The following is a 19,656-nucleotide window of genomic DNA, read 5'->3' on the forward strand; positions in this document are numbered from 1 at the left end:
TAAAGCAAGCATAATATCTGGTCCTGGAGAACCCATTAATGGCTGTTATTATGACTAATTTCTGTAGCCAGGAATGTCCCGAGTTTTCAGCCAACCTTTACACCAGCAAAGTATTAAATCTGTGCTGTAAATCTGAGAATTTTCGAAGTTTGTGTGCAACATTGTCATCTTGGAGGTTGATTAATGACTGGAAGGAATACAAGCTATGGACATGCTTTATACATCTCAGGTCTGGATTCAGTCAGGGTCCAATCCATTTGTTTCCATGACAAATTAATATTTGCATTTTAATGTGTGCATGTGTTGTTTGCATTTTGTTCCACATGAATTCTCTTTCTCAACCCACTGTTGTTTGGTTGATCCATATACATAGTTAATGATAGACTGCTAAGCATAAGATTTATGTGACAAGAATCTAATCAATAAATTCAGGGAATGACACCTATCATGTCCCTGGTGCTGGACAGGTGAATGTTGTATCGCTTATGGTTTATTTTTTGACCTGTTTCAAAGCCTGTATGGTAGATTTTATTCATTGATTGGAATTTAGGGGGAAGTGTTGCCATTCTTCTGTTAAATTTAAATGATAGGAAGTAATAAAGACAAATGTTTATTCAGGATTGGGCCTTGTTATGAACTTTTCTCTTTTGGATGATATTATAGTCAGCTACAATTTCTGAAACTTGTAAATTCATTTTATGTTCAGTTCACTCTGCAGAATATTTTCCAGTCTGTGTCATAATTTATTTGACATGTTATATCCGTTTTGGCTGGAGGCTGTTGAGTTAAACAATGGCAGGTTTTTTTTTTGTTGTTGTTGTTTTTTTTTTTAATCTTTGTAGAATGCTAGTGTAAGATGTTTTAAACCTTTAGACCTTTTTTGTTCAGTGTTTGCTGAATTCATGGGTAGGAAAAAAATATGATATTTTTAAGGCTGTGGTTGAATTTATATTATTCGATATGGTCTTGAAACAACAAATGCCTATCTAATTATGTTTATGTTGACCACATAGTTACATTACAGATTTGCTTATCACACTCACCACACCTTGGGGCCTAAAGTCTAGGTTTTGGTTGGGTTGCTATAGAGACTCTTTTTGTTTGTGATTCAAGACCTCCAAATTTTTAAGCCCTCAATTTCTACCATAACAGAATGGATTTTATCTAGTGAAACCTGCATGGCAAAACACACGTATTTAGCTGTTTGGGTTAGCCACAAATGAAATGAACACATGCAACATAACAATAGTTAGCCAGATAAAACTTTTGTTGGATTCCTCTACACATATGAACACAACAGGGTTGCTATCCATTGGCATTGTACATACAGTTTTATATAAAATGCACAATTAGCTCAGCACCTAATTGGACTTAAGAGCACAACAGTACGTATTGTACATTTCAATTGCACACCTGTTTCATAGAAACATTTTGTGAATGAAGGAATTATTCTGTTCATACCAGACATGCATTTGATTTCTGTCTATGCAATTATGTTCACATTCATACAGTTTACAGTAAGTATCGGGGTCCCGAAAAATATAACGATATACGTCCCCACATGTTAACATCCTGATAGATAGAAATCATTTTTGCATGATGAAAGCTGGTCCATAAACCCTGGTAACACAGGTCAACCCAAATCCGGTTTGTAAGATGTGGTACTGGCATCACTTAATTGTAGGACAGCAAATTCACTGACATGATTGAGGACTGTGTAGAGGAAAGGACCTCAGGAATTGATAATAGAAGATATGTGCTTATAACTTAGAGAAGAGTAATGTGATTCCCCTTGGCTCGCGGAGAGCCGCCCTCGCAGAGGTGAGATCGTACCGATCGGTCTCCATGGCTGGGAAGCAAGCAATACTTTCCCCAAGGGTGACCTAGATAGTTAGTATTTGGCCAGGAATCCCCCTTGACTCGTAGAGAATCTTCCTTGTGTAGGATGAATCCAGCCGCGGCTGGGCTTTTAAGGTTGGGAAGTGAGTTTCACTTACCCCCAAGAGGGAGACCATTGCAGAGGAGGGTGCTGTTGTAGGTAGAGAGCCAAATAGAAGACGAAACGTAGTAGTGGAGGAGAGGAGGATGGTCGAAAACCAAAAAAAATAAACACAAGACAGAGAGCAAACTCAAGGCTTGGGGTTTAAATAGGGGATTAGCAGATGTTATTGGTAGGAGGGAAGTAGGGGGAGAAGCCATCATTCATGCCCACCGAATAACACACAAGTTTCTGTTCAAACAATGTGATCAACATAGCTTTCTATTTTATTGACTGCTTCTTTCAGTTTTGCAAGAGTTATAAAGAAAAAGGTTACTGCTAACAAAAGATCATCACTATAATACTGTCAATCCTATGACATTCAGCCATAGTGTCTGGTACAGTACTATAAAAACATGCTGTCTCACTGTATTAAAGGTATGGAAATAATAAATGGGAGTTGTATCTGGATTAATAGGCTCATGACAGTTAATTTCATGAGATGGGTCTTACCAGATGGTAAAGCTCTCTTCCTACAGAAGTATATCTCTACAAAGCATTCTTGGACTCTGAAGGCAACTCAGAAAGAGACTAGTGATTATTTCTTGCAACGTCCTTGCAAATGTCATACAGCTCACACAGACATACACAACAATTAAAGCAAAGGGATTGGTAACTGCACTAACAGCGTAATATAATTAGCATGCATTCACAGATCAAGTGGCTGCTTTCTTAAATACAATTTATTTCAGAAGGGTTTTACTTTGCTGCCAAAGTTTTTTTCTTTAAATACAGAAACATGACCTTGAAAGCAGGCAGACAAATAGCAGATAGCAGGTATACTGTTATTTTGCCTCTGTCATGTACCTCACTATTAAGATAGTATGATATTCAGAATATATATTCTAATATGTCCTGTACAGTATGTCCAAGAACTCTCATTTTCACTTTTTATTTTTATTGTCGGTAACTATAGTTCAGGATTTACAAAAAATATATTTTTATTCCAAATTGTTATCTGCACATTATACTTCTGAAAAAAAAAAAAAAAAAAAACACTACTTACAGTTTTAAACAATATAAGCAAAACATGTACTTGCAATCCCCTAAATTAAATGTACAGTATACAGTATTTTCCTTTCCAAAACTTTACCCCAGTAGGGAGTGCAGCTGTAAATAACAATACATAAAAATAGAAAAATATAACTACAAACATTATTTTGTTGGTCTAAATGCTGAACACAAGGCATGTTAACCATAAACACGTAGAAATCAGTATTTACAAGGACTGCATTTAATTCAGCGGGGTGGTCCAGATGGTGGAAATAGCTGCTTTAACCTCCTGGAGACTGGGGTTTGAAATGAATCCAAGATCAATGAGTCCTGACAGCTGTCATTCTTTTCTGCTGTACTAGGAGAAACTGAGAAACAATACTGACTTAAGTACCTAAAGAAATAATAGTTAGTAGGTCAGTGTGTAGGTCATTTGTTTCCTGACTTACCTGCAAGCATTTCTTTGACATCTACCATGGCAGCTGATGGTTTTGAAGGTTGCTGAAGGTTGCTCTTGTAGTGGTTAGAAAGCATATTGTGAAAATGGTCTTTGCAGCAGTGAAGTAGTGTCATTACACTGTGGGTGCCAGTAATCATATGCAATCAGCACAAGACGATTGCAATTGCATGCTGATTTCCAAGAGGAATTAACAGGTCAGAGTCAGACGAGTGGTAAAGACTATCATGCAGCATGTAAATAAGCAAGGCTAATTGTAAAAAGATATATTTTAGTTTTAGCGAGTGAGAAGGCAAGTTATCACCATTAAACTCAGTCACGTTTAAAATACATATTGTAGCTTCTTGTTTTTTTTTTTCTCATGAGATCTTTGTTAAAGCTGATATTAAAGGTTATGGTTTACTAGACTGATATTAACAGACACTCTGCTGTATGGGCTCCTCTGTCCGTCATATCGCTGTGTGGTGCAAACCGTGTGTCTGTTATATGAAGCTGTTGTCTACATTGAAGTGTTTGTGGTTATTCCTTTTAATTGGGTTTTCTAATAGTCTTTAGTGCCAGGCAGTTGATATATGTGGTGCTCCCTTTTTTTTTTTTTTTGGTAGAACCCCATTTTTGCTTACATTTTTGCTTTGCTTCCCTGAGATATAAGTGAGATTATTTGTTTTTGTCCTGCAGCTTGCAGCTCCGGGTAGAAGACAGAGCACAAATGTCACAAACAAGGCTTCAAGGAGGGAGGATGCTTATAGTGGCGCAGCTAGAACCTGTAAACTGAAATGTAAACTGATTGCAAGGTCTACATCATCCATGGCAACACTCTCAAATACATGGGGGAGTATATTCCAGACGTGAACTGCTGTTTTCAGAAATAACCATTTTACAAAATGAAATAAAAGCCTGTTATCTATTGAAAATCACAGGTGCTCTTTGCAATGTAATGCGGTAACCCTGCTTCGTGGCAATGGTGCCCACTGGATTCTGAGCTGTCCTTCATATTATATTCCTGCTACTACACAATTTACTGTGTACCGATTCTTATCACACTTTTGTCTATTACCATATAGGCTAAAATAAATGTTTAGCTACATGGTTCTGAATTGGCTGGTTTACTGATGATTTAAACACATTTGAAATCAAATCCTGAATGATGTGTTGAGGTAAATAACAGAGACACGCACATAAAACATTACAAAATCTAACTGATATCAGTCACTCTATTGTTATTCCACAAGCAGATTGGAAACAGCACCAAACATGTTTTCGTTTACACCAAAAGTTATTGCAAATATCACAAGCAGGTCAAATAAGTTTCCAACAAAAAATACACCAGCATGGTCAACACTATGTGAATTTCACACTTTATGATTGTGACGGAAAGATGAGTTCTGGTGATGAATCTTCCTCCCAACCTGTGAGGGCGCTAAAGAACGAGAGGAGAAGTATCTGGAAGGGCTGGCCTGACAGTTCGTTTCCGGGTCAGGGAAGCGGGTCAGCCTGGAGGGAAGTGCAACTCTGTTGTAAGACCGTATTGATTTGAGAGGTAAACGAGAAGCAGCTGCAAGTAATAAGGCAGCTGCAACCGTTTATCTCGATATCATGCGGGATTACATATAGGGGCCAGGGTAACGCTGGTCTTCTCCTTCGTTTGGGTTAAACGCTTGGAGAGAGAAGGATCGAGAGAGGAGCTCTCGTTGTAAAGAGGAATTGCGTGTTGTGTTTGTTTTGTAATTGTCTGCGTTTTGCACCACCAGACAGTTAACTCACCTATCCGGAGCTGTCGATCAGGGTCAGCACAATCCGGATCACCACTGCACGGAACCGTCACGAAATACAGTGTCTTCACCCACCACAAGCACGTCTGCACTCACCCAGGATTGGTGACCGTGTGTTCGTTTTGTTCGGGACTGTGCCCTATTATTGCTATCCCCGTGCTTTACACATTGTTGTGTATAGCCGGGGATTTATTATTTAACGGTCACCAGACCTGGATTATAAATAAAAGCACCTTTTCACTGGAAACTGTTGTCTGCCTGTCACTCCTGCATCGCATCACCGCTATACCTGTTCCCCTCCACTAGCCACTTTGCCACACGTGGTGTCAGAACACGGGACTATGGACCGCAACGCGCTGGCGGAGCTGCTGCAGGCACTGGAGACCAGACGGGATGCAGAGGAGAGACGGAGGGAGGAGCGCTATACGGCGCTCATTGAACAGGTAGGGCTGATCGTTGCTGCAGGAGCGACCCCTACCGGAACATCATTGATGTCGGCCCCGAAGGCACGGGCCATGAAAATGACGGCGGAGGATGATCCGGAGGCATTTTTGGTGGCGTTCGAGCGGCTGGCAACCGCGGCGGGATGGCCTCGGGAGTTCTGGGCAAGCCAGCTAGGACCTTGCCTGGTCGGGGAAGCGCAGGCAGCTTACCAAGCCCTGAGCGACCAGTACGCCACTGACTATGACCTAGTCAAGCAGGCTATCCTCCGTCGTCTCAACATCACCGCGGAGACCCACCGGAGGCGGTTCCGCGAGTACCGGAGAGCCCCGGAGACACGCCCCAGGGTGGTGGCACAGCGGTTGTGCGACCACATGGTCCATTGGCTGACCCCAGAGAAGAAGACCGCTCAACAAATGGGGGAAGCCATTGTGGTGGAACAATTCTGCCATGTGGTCGGCGCCGAAACTCAGGCGTGGGTACGGCGCCACAACCCTGACACCCTGGAGGAGGCGGTCAAATTGGCCGAAGATTTTGAGGACTCTTTGACGTCAGCCCGGGTCGGGATCCTGTCAGCCCCTGCCCTGCTCAGGAACCAACCTCTCCCTCCCTCTCCTCCAACACCACCACCATCACCCTCGGTCCCGGCACCCAGACCTCCCAGACCGCCGACCCCGTTGGGCCCCCTTGCCTCCCCCCCATGGAGACCAAGGATGGCCCCCAGCTGGGGTAGAGGTGTTGCCCCTGCCCCGTTGCCCTACCAGCAGCGGGACAGATATTTAACCTATGCCCCCTCTGTCCCTCCACTCTGTTTTAGGTGTAACCAGCCAGGACATAGGGCCAGGTCATGCCCCGCTGCTATGGAGTGTGACGTGGCTGCATGCAACTGGACACCTGGAACGGGTAAGCAGGGGGAAAACGGTTGGGAGGGGCCCTGTCTGATTGACGTGGTTTTAGGGAATGTGAAAACCCACGCGTTAGTGGACACAGGGTGTGAGCAAACCTTGATCAGGACAGCTCTCTTGGGCGGTGTGTCGTGGCGGCCACAAGGTCAGGTGGCCATCTCCTGTATCCATGGAGACACGGCGGCATACCCCACCCTAAAAGTATATTTATCGGTAGGACCGATAAAACGTCACCTTGTAGTCGGGGTGGCGGAAAGGTTGCCGCACCCAGTTATTCTGGGCCGAGACTGGCCAAAATTCAAAGAATTGGTGCAAATAATGGCAGTCTCAGCCACACACGTAAACGTGGCAGAAAAAGGGAAAAAGGAACGGATTGGTGATGTGTTTCCTTTTCATCCTGAAATGTTTTCCCCTCTGTTCCGTCCTAGAAAAACAAATAAGGAGAGACGGACCGCGAAATGGGAGGGAGCGTCTTTGAGACAAGGCTGGGGTCTGGTGGGAGAGTGCTGTAATGGTAACAAACGCCAGTCGAAGGGAGTGGGAACGCAGTGTGACCGAGAGAGCGAGGTTACTGGGCCGACTAGGGCAGAGGTTATTCCAGCCCCTCTCAATATACCGGACCCGTGGTACTCAAGCGCGGACCTAGTGTGGGGCCAAAAGAACGACCCGTCACTGGTGCACGCTTGGGGGCAGGTCCGGTCCATTGAAGGTAAGGATGTTGATGGCGCTGGGCCGCTAGTATATCCACATTTCAGTATAAAGGGGCAATTACTATATAGGGTAAACCTAGCCGCGGGCACAGGACAGCCTGTAACACAATTATTGGTTCCCCCGTCTTGTCGGACCGAGGTCATGAGGCTGGCGCATGATATCCCTTTTGCGGGGCACCTCGGAGCCGAGAAGACGAGGGAGCGAATATTGGCTCGATTCTATTGGCTCGGTCTTCATACTGATGTGTCGAAATATGTAGCCACATGCCCAGACTGCCAGCGAGTAGCGCCAGGTCGAGTGCGCCCCGCTCCTTTGATCCCACTGCCGATTATTTCCACTCCGTTCGAGCGCATTGCAATGGACATAATGGGCCCATTGCTACCTTCTGACTCTGGGTATACGCATATATTAGTAGTGGTGGATTATGCAACGCGATACCCAGAGGCAGTTCCATTGAGGTCCACTAGTGCAGCTGCAATAGCCACCGAGTTAGCGCAGATTATGGCTAGAGTAGGGATCCCCAAGGAGATTTTGACTGATCACGGAACCAATTTTTTGTCCAATACGTTACAGCAGGTGTACAAAATATTAAAAATACGTCCCATCAGGACGTCCGTTTATCATCCACAATCGGACGGTTTGGTTGAACGTTTTAATCAGACCTTAAAGTCGATGCTGAGGCGATTTGTAACACAGGAGCAGAAACATTGGGCATCGCTTCTTCCCTACCTCCTTTTTGCGGTGAGAGAAGTGCCGCAGAGTTCAACGGGGTTCTCCCCCTTTGAGCTCCTGTACGGCCGGCAGCCTCGCGGCATTCTCGACCTGCTGAGAGAGGGGTGGGAGGAGCACAAAGGCTCGTCTAAAAATGTAGTGAAGTATGTGCTCCTACTACGAGATCGGCTGGATTTGGTCGGTCGTTTGGCCCAAGACAACCTCAGATCGGCTCAGCACCGACAACAGCAGCATTACAACAAAAATGCACGGATTCGAACCTTTCGACCAGGGGACAAGGTAATGCTGCTACTTCCCTCATCTGAATCGAAACTGTGTGCTAAATGGCAGGGGCCGTATGAGGTGATTCGGGCTATAGGGAAAGTAAATTATGAAATTAGACAGCCCGATCGCCGAAATGAACGTGAAATTTATCATGTCAATTTGTTAAAGCCCTGGCAGGCAAGGGAGGTCTTATTTATAGCCCCAGGCAATATGGAGGATGATTTAGGTCCCTGTCCAGAGACCCCGAGCACAAGAGCGATTTCTATGGGGGAACAATTGGTTCCGGATCAGCAAAGAGAGCTGCGTAAGCTTATTGAGGAGTTCAGCGATGTTTTTTCTGACGTGCCCGGCAGAACAAACTTAGTTGAATATGACATTATCTCTCCACCAGGTGTCACAGTGCGAGAGAGACCGTACCGGATCCCGGAAAGTCGACGAAGTGGCGTTCGCAAAGAGGTATGGGATATGCTCGAGCTTGGGGTGATTGAGCCTTCCAGGAGCGAGTGGTGCAGTCCGATCGTCATAGTGGCTAAGAAAGACGGCACCAACCGCTTCTGTGTGGATTTCAGAAAGGTGAACGCTATTGCTAAGTTCGATGCATATCCTATGCCTCGGGTCGACGAACTTTTAGACAGACTGGGAAAAGCGAGGTTTATTTCCACTCTGGACCTGACGAAGGGATACTGGCAAATCCCTTTAACCCGCAGCTCCAGAGAGAAAACCGCATTTTCAACACCAGAAGGGCTGTTCCACTTTAAAACCATGCCGTTTGGGCTACATGGTGCGCCCGCTGCCTTTCAGAGACTGATGGACCAGGTTTTACGCCCACATCATGAATATGCAGCAGCGTATATTGATGACGTGGTGATATACAGCTCCACCTGGCGAGAGCATTTGGCTAGGGTTGCAGCCGTTCTTCAGTCTCTAAGGGCAGCCCGGCTGACAGCTAACTTGAGGAAATGTGCGTTTGCCAAAACAGAGACTCAATATTTGGGATTTTTAATGGGGAATGGAAGGGTGAGACCTGTAGTCACCAAAATCCAGGCTTTGGTTGATGCAGCGATCCCCAAAACCAAGACTCAGGTGAGGTCACTACTGGGCTTAGCCGGTTATTACCGCCGCTTCATCCCCGAGTACGCCACAGTGGTTAACCCGTTAGTCGACCTCACCAAAAAGAGTGCTCCAAATTTAATTAAATGGTCAGCTGAGTGTCAGGGAGCGTTTGATACTATTAAGCGTACACTTTGCCAGGCCCCCACTCTTATCACACCGGATTTCACCAAGAGATTCATCCTCCACACCGACGCATCGGATGTAGGTTTGGGTGCAGTCTTGTCCCAAAAAGTAGCTGGAGTAGAGCACCCGATATTATACCTCAGTAAAAAAATGTTACCTCGGGAACGCAACTACTCCGTAGTCGAAAAAGAGTGTTTGGCCATTAAATGGGCTACTCACTCTTTACGATACTACCTGCTGGGACACTCATTTGATCTTGTCACAGACCACGCCCCACTCAAGTGGTTAAGCACAATGAAGGACAGCAATGCCCGGATAACTCGGTGGTATCTGGCATTGCAGCCCTTCATGTACCACATGGTACACCGTGCGGGGAAAGACCACCAAAATGCGGATTATTTTTCCCGGGAGGGGGGAGTAATGGGGAAGGTAGATTTAGCCGAGTGTTCCTTCGGCTCCACTCTGAGCGGTGGGATATGTGACGGAAAGATGAGTTCTGGTGATGAATCTTCCTCCCGACCTGTGAGGGCGCTAAAGAACGAGAGGAGAAGTATCTGGAAGGGCTGGCCTGACAGTTCGTTTCCGGGTCAGGGAAGCGGGTCAGCCTGGAGGGAAGCGCGACTCTGTTGTAAGACCGTATTGATTTGAGAGGTAAACGAGAGGCAGCTGCAAGTAATAAGGCAGCTGCAACCGTTTATCTCGATATCATGCGGGATTACATATAGGGGCCAGGGTAACGCTGGTCTTCTCCTTCGTTTGGGTTAAACGCTTGGAGAGAGAAGGATCGAGAGAGGAGCTCTCGTTGTAAAGAGGAATTGCGTGTTGTGTTTGTTTTGTAATTGTCTGCGTTTTGCACCACCAGACAGTTAACTCACCTATCCGGAGCTGTCGACCAGGGTCAGCACAATCCGGATCACCACTGCACAGAACCGTCACGAAATACAGTGTCTTCACCCACCACAAGCACGTCTGCACTCACCCAGGACTGGTGACCGTGTGTTCGTTTTGTTCGGGACTGTGCCCTATTATTGCTATCCCCGCGCTTTACACATTGTTGTGTATAGCCGGGGATTTATTATTTAACGGTCACCAGACCTGGATTATAAATAAAAGCACCTTTTCACTGGAAACTGTTGTCTGCCTGTCACTCCTGCATCGCATCACCGCTATACCTGTTCCCCTCCACTAGCCACTTTGCCACAATGATCCATAATGAATTGTCTTTTTTTAATTATTATGTTTTATTTCTTAGCATGCGCCCTTATCCAAGGTGACTTAAGATTGTTACAAAATATCACAGTAAAAAGTATTTCATTACAAAATATCACATTCAGAAATATTTGCAAGCCTTTTAGTATGTGATTTTCACGTATCAAAAAAAAATCGCAAATGTTTTTTGCCGTAAACAATGATACCCATGGTTGACTCAAATGAAATTCATCCTACCACTAGAGGGAGTAAGTAACCGACAGCACCGATATTGATGTGGACCTGAAAACATCCACAATAAAGCCAAAGCATGCAAACTGGCTTATGTTTTATCTCTACAAACTCTCTCTTTCAGGGATATTGAATGCAGTTAAGGAAAGCCGCACTACCAGCACAAGTGATATTCCCATTTAGAAAAAAAAAAAAAAAAAAAAAGGATTTGAAATTGTTTTTTCAGATTGGTTTAGAGTACAATATCTTCGTATTTGGTACAATTTAGACTCTCTTCTAAATAATAAATAAAAGCCACTGTAAATGTATTCATTTTCATGTTTTGCTACAGTAGAGTATAATTCAGTAAAATCCATGTTCTAACTGTGTGGGTGGCGATTTATTTATTTGTTTATTTTAAACATTCCACATAGCTTTTCTGTGACCCTCTCTGTTGTAAATAAAAAAAATAGAATGTTTGGTTTTAAGATGCTAAAAAAAAAACTGTTTTAACTTTGGGAAATACTTTCTAGTAGTATTCTGTTGGTTTACTATGATATCAGAATTTGCATTCAGTTCTGTCTTGGAATTAATATTGCACTAGTTGGCCTATACACTGCATACAGCACTTTAAATGTTTGTATAGTTCTTGCATGAGAACCAGTTTTGGTTGATTGATTTTCATATTAATTTCCTGTCAGTAAATTATATAATATTAACCATCATCAGGTCTTCATGTTGTGTCTAGAGTATTATGAAGTAGTATACAACTTTAAAGGTAACAGGTCTCCAACATTTCTGGAGCAAAATTGGTCTTCTGGGTGTGATTCGCCAAATATTTTGGCTGCAAATATTCCTGGATTTACAGAGATGAAATTCGATAACAGCAAAAAAATAGAGAATACAGTAAATAATTACATGTAAGAACATGTTTGACTAAGAGCAGTGAACTTATATTAAAATATTTGCTTATATAAAAAATATAAGCATTGGTCGATTTTTTTATACAAGGCTATACTATGTAAGCTACCTCTGTTCATAAATTCATACTTTACATTCGCTAGTAGTAACTACAGTCTTAGATTACACTCATTTTTGTATTTTACGGTTCCTAAAGTGTGTACTGAGGCTGCTAAGAGATCATTTCCTTATTTTGCTCCATGGTCTTGTAATGACTTACAGTCTAAACTTAAGTTGCCATCCCAAATAACTTTAGTACATTTCAAGAGTAATCTGCATGATTCTTTAACTGAGAGCTGTGCTTGTTTTAAGTAGTCAATTACACCTGTATTGATTGTCACTAACTGATTGTTTATTGTATTAAGTATGGCTGTGTTTTAAAAGTATTTTATTTCTGTATTTGTATTTTTGTATTGTAATAATATTTTATTCTATTGCTTCTACCTTTCTTGGCTAGGCCTTTTAATCGCAATGTGATTTCCTAGTAAAATAAAGGTTTAATAATTATACAAGTAAAGTCCAGTATGAGCACGTAGTAAGTAGGATGAATGGATGAGAATGATTTCAAATACGACTGCAATAGGCTGTCATTTAGAAATTGCTAAGAATTGTACATTTGAAAGATTATTAACTCACTGGTCTGTATAAAAAAAAGAATAGTATTTCTGACCTAAATTAAATGGCCTTGTAATGGATGACCATTCAGTATCGGTTCATATCATTTGATAAAGTTCAACCTGACTTGTCTTTGTTTGGCCTCATCTGGGACCTGACAACTGGGTTTGTGCTGCACTAAGGATAACCAACCCAGTGAAGAGCTCCCTGTGTACCCCTAACTCAGCACAACCAGGATTCAAACCAGAAAGCGCATAATCACTTGACTCACCCCCCAAATGATCATTTTCTGCTCATACCATTGTAGCTACCCCTCAGCCGCATTTGAACATAAGTACAGAGCTGTTGCACTGTCATTGCATTTGGAAAGGGTTTGCAATGTTACAAACAGTGTTATAAATTTATAGTAAAGCCTTTAATATCCTAAGACTATAACTCTTAAAATGGAGGCATTTGCAAAACTGTTTGGTATTTATATAACGGCTTCTGTTTTATGTCGTTAGTGATTAGACATTAAAGGTGTTTTCAGCAGAAATAGTTTAATTAGAGATACTATCAGGAAATCTTGGCTATAGCAACTTTCGTTTAAGACTAATTCCCCTGCCTCTTTATTGTTTAGTGCTGCCTTTCTAATTACATTTCTAATTCACCTACAGCACTATATAACTAATGTCATGAGACTGCTTTCAGATAAGTGTGTTGCTCTAAGTGAAGTAGCTTGAGGAACTGCTACAGGTACAGATCAATATGGAAAATCTGCATTTAAAACTATAGGGACTTCAGTTTTCGGTAAAAGAGCTAGATGAAAAAAGCGGCTACACTTTACAATGGATGCAAATGAGTATGAATTTAAATGTATAAGGTGCTATTCCTGTGGTGATATCCACATGGTTAGTCAAACCATTACAAAATAACAACAAAACATTTGTTATTCAGATGTTACTCCTGTGCAATCCTATGCATTGCGGTCATTATTTTAAAGTGTACCAAAAAAGCTACGAAAGATAATGATAATCCAAAATAGCATACAACTGTACCGTTAGGAAGACGACGCAGTAGATCAAAATATGTACAATGGTTTTTTCGATGAGACGAAAGAAAAGCTGAAAAGAAAAAATAGAAATCTGGTTAAGAAAGCAATATGTAAAAAACAAAGAAACTCGACATCGTTCGAAAAAAGAAAAGAAAAGTTTAATTACATGCGGTACTTACCATGAATCTTAATGATAAACAAGACGGTTCGTTTCACAGTTCCCATGGACTGCATATATGGTGCTTTAAATTACCTTAACGGTGTATAAAGTCTTCTGTCATGCGACTGCTTTCCCATAAGGTGTTGGTCTAGAGACCGTATCTTACAGTACAAATGGGACCAATATTACAGCTATTTGTTGGCCGCTTGCATTTATGTCCGGAGTTCAGTTTGCATTGCGGTCTTAATTCTACTTTTTGTATTTAAACTTAATTCTACTTTTTGTATTTAATTAATGTACTAACTCACAATTAAATTTACTTTCTACATGCGTTTCATTTGAAAAGTAGTAGATAAAAATTTAATAATTCAGCCATCTCATTTCAAAAGACTACAGAGCATTAATAATCTCTTTTAAACTTTATTACACAGACCAATGATCTCTGATAGGTGCTTCATTATTACCCTGCAGTATAATTCTGATAAACAAAGGCATGAATACAGGCCTCATCATTGACCATCCGATAGTATGCAAGTTGTCAATGAGACTGAAACCTGTAAACAAAATACATGTAACTGACATTCTGTAGACCCTAACATGTAATCGACATTCTGCAGAGCATAATGCCACAAGTGCCTGAAGTTATTGCATCTTTTTCTTCATTGAAATATTATCCTCCAGCTAGAACATTCTGGTTCGAGGTCGTAGGTTCGAATCCCAGCTCAGAAATTGATTAATTGCGTGGCCTTGGGCTATTTAATTCCTGCGAGCTTCTTTTTCAAACAGATCTTGACCTTGGTATACATTAGGCCTGCTACATCTCAGCTAATGTATTTCAAAATACACTGTCCTGCCACTTTAACAGGTCCAGTCCACTCAATTGGATATTGCAGTGGAATGCTCTTGATTACCCTTGTGAGTCGCACAAATGCTGTAGTTTATTTAAGCATAATTACAGATCAAGTCCACCAAACAATGCTGTGCTTGGACCATGATGGCAATGGTTACTTTCAAGACAACAATACACCCATCCTCCACGCCAGAATGTTTTGAGGAGAATGACACTTCAGGCATCTTCCAGGACACCACAGAGCCAGATCTCAATCCAATTTAGCATGGCTGGGATAAGCTTGAACAACATATTTGCCGTCATGATTCTCTGTATCTAAGCATTTCAATGTGCCTTTATTAAATATAGTACGATTTCAATGTTACTTGGAGAGAATTCTCATTGTTACAGTATGATGTACTCTGAACATCCATGAGTTTTAAAGAAATATACATCTTTAATATCTTTATTTACCACTGATTCTTTAAGCCGAAAAAAAAAAAAACACCTGCTTATTTTATTAAACTACAAAGCAATATATTTCAAGGTCTCTTAATTCAAGACTGGACATAACAAAAATATGGCCCACTATTTTATCTTCTGTCATGTCAATTATTATTTCCTGCCCTCTTTTCTCCTAACGAATGACATGAATAGAATTCAATTAATGATAAAACGTGTATTGATTCATTTTTAAACAAAACCCAACTTATAGAATTGATAGAAGACCAAGCAATTCATCTTAAAAGTCAAATGTATTTGCAAGAAGTGTTGAAGTCTATGAATTTATATTTTCTTGAGATCCCCTTCCAACTTCCCTCCCTCCATGGAACATGTTCAGTTTGGAGGAGGATCGGAATCAGACAAGCAAAATTCTCACAAAATTCCACCTTTATTGTAGATATTTAAGGCTATACACGGACTTGGACACGGAAATAAACAGAAAAATACTTTGTAATTTTTTTCCCCCAAGTGTCAGAAAATGATAGACTTTATTTTTAAAAAATCACAAGGTACAAGGTCACTGCCGTTTCTGTTTCTGTGTTAAAAGTTGTGTGTGTGTGTGTTACGCTGCAACAAAAAATCTATAAATTGGGCTTGGGTGTCAGAGAAGTGATCTTTGCTTGCACCTGTTAATCTTCCTGCCTACCATCTGTTTAGTAAATGAAATGTGTTTGTTCTCTGTTGTCAACCAAGCCCTCTACTTTCCTTCTTGTCACTAATGAAGATTAATTTCTTCAGTGTGTTGAGTATTCCCAAGGGCACACTGATGGCATCGAGCTTGCTGCAGTTCTACATAATCCATTAGCCTTGTAGCCTGGATGCCAATTAAACACAATGGACCAGAATGATCAAACAAAATTCCAAAGCAGGGTTATTATTGGCTGGCCCAGCATGTTTATGTCTAGTCCAATCTTACCTGTAAAAGGCTTATTTGGAGCTTTGAATTCGATTGGATATGCAATAAGCCAAGGGAGGTTTTACCTCTACTGGACGCAAGTCACTTCAATTAAGATCTGTCTAAGCTGTGATCTACACATCTGAAGGAAAAAAAACAACAACATTATGGCAAAGTGGTTGGTAAGGGGAACAGATGTTGTGGTGATGCAGTGCAGGACTGATGAACAGACAACAGTGATTCAGTGGAAAAAAAGTGCTTTTATTTGTAATCCAGGTCTGGTGACCGTCAAATAATAAATCCCCGGCTATACGCAACGATGTGTAAAGCGCGGGGATAACAAAGCAGGGCACAGTCCCGAACAAAAACGAACGCACGGTCACCAGTCCTGGGTGAGTGCAGATGTGCTTGTGGTGCGTGAAGACACAGGAATGTTGTGACTGTTCTGTGCAGTGGTGATCCGAATTGTGCTGACCCTGGTCGACAGCTCCGGATAGGTGAGTTAACTGTCTGGTGGTGCAAAACGCAGACAATTACAAAACAGACAAAACCCAAAACGCAATACACAATACGCTTTTCTCTTTCTGCACGAGAGCTCCTCTCTCAGTCCTTCTCTCTGCTGAGCTTTTACCCAAACGAAGGAAAAGATCATCATTACCCTGGCCCCTATATGTAATCCCGCATGATATCTAGGTAAACGGTTGCAGCTGCCTCTCGTTTACCTTTCAAATCAATACGGTCTTACAACAGAGTCGTGCTTCTTTCCAGGCTGACCCACTGCCCTGACCCGGAAACGAACTGTCAGGCCAGCCCTTCCAGATACTTCTCCTCTCGTTCTTCAGCGCCCTCACAGGTCGGGAGGAAGATTCATCACCAGAACTCATCTTTCCGTCACAATCATTTAATCCTCTTTAGCGATACTTTGTACTGTGATAATTTTGTAACAATTCCAGGATCGTTTAAGGGCACCTGCTAATAAATAAATAAATAAATAATAAATAATTTATGTCAGCGGGAGTTTCTCATTACAGTGTACTGCAGTCTTAGTTATAATGTAAAACTGGTACTGGGATTATTGGGTTGAAACAAACATATCTTATTCCTTCATGGGAAGGTTTTGTTCTGGCAGCACTGTGGGGATATTATAATTGAACAGTAGTTATCACTGGTAAATAATAAAAATGAATACAGTAATTTTTTTTGTTATTAATATGAAATAGCACTATGAATATTTAACTATTGTGCTGCCTGAAAACAGGCAGGTATCTGCGGCCTTTGAAACAGTATGACTTAAAACACGTCAAGAGCCTAGGAGCATTGCCACTTCATGTTTTATCCATCTATTGTTATTATTACACTGTTACCCAGTTATAACACGACCCATTACAGTGCAGAATCAGTTATAACATGGTAAGGTTGTGGCTCCCATTTCCCCCATAATGCAATTTGACTCACAAACATTTGGTCTTATTGTTGCTTCACATCACCTTATTTAAAACCATTTACATAAGACTATGTTGTTTATTTGTGTGTGTGTGTGTGTGATTGTGTGTAAGCAGGAAAGGGGTAAGCTTGCCTCAGCTGGGATTGATTGACATCCGGGTAGGCAGGGACATGAAAGCCCACATCAACGTGGACAGAGCCAATAGCTGAGTCAGACAAGCTGCTGTGTGAATGTGCAAGACTGTTTGTTGTTTTTGGTGTGGTCCAGCCTACAGGAGCCAGAAATAATCATTCCAATAAATCGTGGATTCGAGCACCTGCAAATTGTGTGTGTCTCCTTCCTTCATTTTTCACAGTACGCTACAACATTAATTTGGCCATTGTAAATCATTTCAGGAACAAAAATGCCAATATTCGTTATAAGGCAAAACACAAATAATGCATTCTCCAATTATGGACCGCAGCAACCTCGTTAGAATGGGTTGCACTGTAGTATGATTGTGCTTTCCTATCTCACAGTTCATATCTAAAAAAAAAAGGCCAACAAGATGCTCGGATATATAGCGAAAAGTGTTGAATTTAAATCAAGGGAAGTAATGTTAAAACTTTACAATGCATTGTAAGACCTCATCTAGAAAATTGTGTTCAGTTCTGGTCACCTCGCTACAAAAAGGATATTGCTGCTCAAGAAAGAGAGCAAAGAAGAGCGACCAGAATTATTCTGGGTTTAAAAGGCATGTCATATGCGACAGGCTAAAATAATTGAATCTATTCAGTCTTGAACAAAGAAGACTACACAACAATCTGATTCAAGCATTACAAATTCTAAAAGGTATTGACAATGTCAACCCAAGGGACTTTTTCAACCTGAAAAAAGAAATAAGGACCAGGGATCACAAATGTAGATTAGATAAAGAGGCATTCAGAAGAGAAAATAGGCATGTTTTTACGCAGAGAACTGTGGGAGTCTGGAACCAACTCCCCAGTAATGTTGTTGAAGCTGACACCCAGGGATCCTACAAGAAGCTGCTTGACGAGATTGTAGGATCACTATCAAAAGATAGGCCGAATGGTCTCCTCTCATTTGTAAACTGTCTTATATTCCCCTAAACACTATGTGCATTGTAACTGAATTTGCAGTAGACAATTCAAGTTTGTCCCCTGATTTGCCCCACCTGCAAATGGGTTAAATTCTAATGTTGAGGAGCAGCACTTACTACTCAAGTATATTACAGACAACAGTATCAAGATGTTTGGCAGCTAGCAGCTGCCACAATTGTAGTAAATAAGGGATCAGATAATCCCAGTCAACAAACGTTTAATTGACCACCAATGACATTTAGAAAAGCTGTCAGGCCAAAAAAATAGGAGCTTTGATCAAAATTTAGGGAACAAATCCAAGGAACAGTGGCTTGCGGATGGCATATTGAAAACTGGGAACAATTCCCTCCCTCAGTGCAATGATAAAATGAGAGACAGAGAGAGGGGGGGGTCACAAAAATAGAGTAGGAGAAGTATTTAGGCTCCATTTAGCCCCTCAATTTTGGTTTTTAGAGAAAATACTGCTGATACAAGAGACATCTGTGTGTAGCCAAAGTTCCAGAAGTCTGTGGAAACAAAACCACCAAAAAAAATACAAATCCATAAAAATATATTTTGACATTTCAGTGTTGCAGTCGTATATATATATATATATATATATATATATATATCTATATATATATATATATATATATATATATATATATATATATATATATATGTGTACTTCACTTCTTATGCGTCAGTAAGAAATAAGTGAGTACAATGTTACTGAATGCAGCACGATAACCCATTCCCAGTGTAGGAGAGCAGTTTTTCTGCAGCTGTAGAACCAGTACTTGATGTGTTATTTCTTATTGCTCCACATGAAGAAGAAAGCCAGGAGGCCAATTAAGTAGTTGACAGCATTCATTTGTATTCTTTACAGATCCTTTAGTCAGTGAATTAATTCTCCCACAGAGAAATAATACACTTTCAAGTGAAACAGACTACAATTCGTTAAATGAAAGAGGAAACTGTGCTTTATTTTTGGAAACTCCATAAATGTGCATCATAGAGTGGTAACTGGATTAAAATGCATTCAATTGGAAATCATGTTCTAACCCAAAATGATTTCCTGTGCATTTCTTCGCACTGGTCATATTATTTAAGGTTTAGTGTTGGTGCCATCTAGTGGTGACAGAAGTCATTGATTTTTTCTGGGTGTT

At 41.3% G+C, this 19,656-nt stretch overlaps 1 protein-coding gene across 3 annotated transcripts in view; it reads right to left on the reverse strand.

Moving 5' to 3' along the window:
* Positions 1–2,280: 2,280 nt before the first annotated feature.
* LOC121300874 overlaps positions 2,281–19,656 on the reverse strand; it is a 32,760-nt gene continuing 15,384 nt past the window's right edge. For 2 of the 3 annotated variants that reach the window (XM_041229849.1, XM_041229832.1), the window contains one exon: positions 2,281–3,399. The gene's annotated coding sequence lies outside the window, so the exon portion shown is untranslated. Of the gene's footprint in view, positions 3,400–16,298; positions 16,475–19,656 lie in introns of those variants that run through there. The other variant, XM_041229841.1, reaches the window with a different exon arrangement.

The sequence above is a fragment of the Polyodon spathula genome, chromosome 2 (assembly GCF_017654505.1).
Source record: "Polyodon spathula isolate WHYD16114869_AA chromosome 2, ASM1765450v1, whole genome shotgun sequence".
Classification (NCBI taxonomy): domain Eukaryota; kingdom Metazoa; phylum Chordata; class Actinopteri; order Acipenseriformes; family Polyodontidae; genus Polyodon; species Polyodon spathula.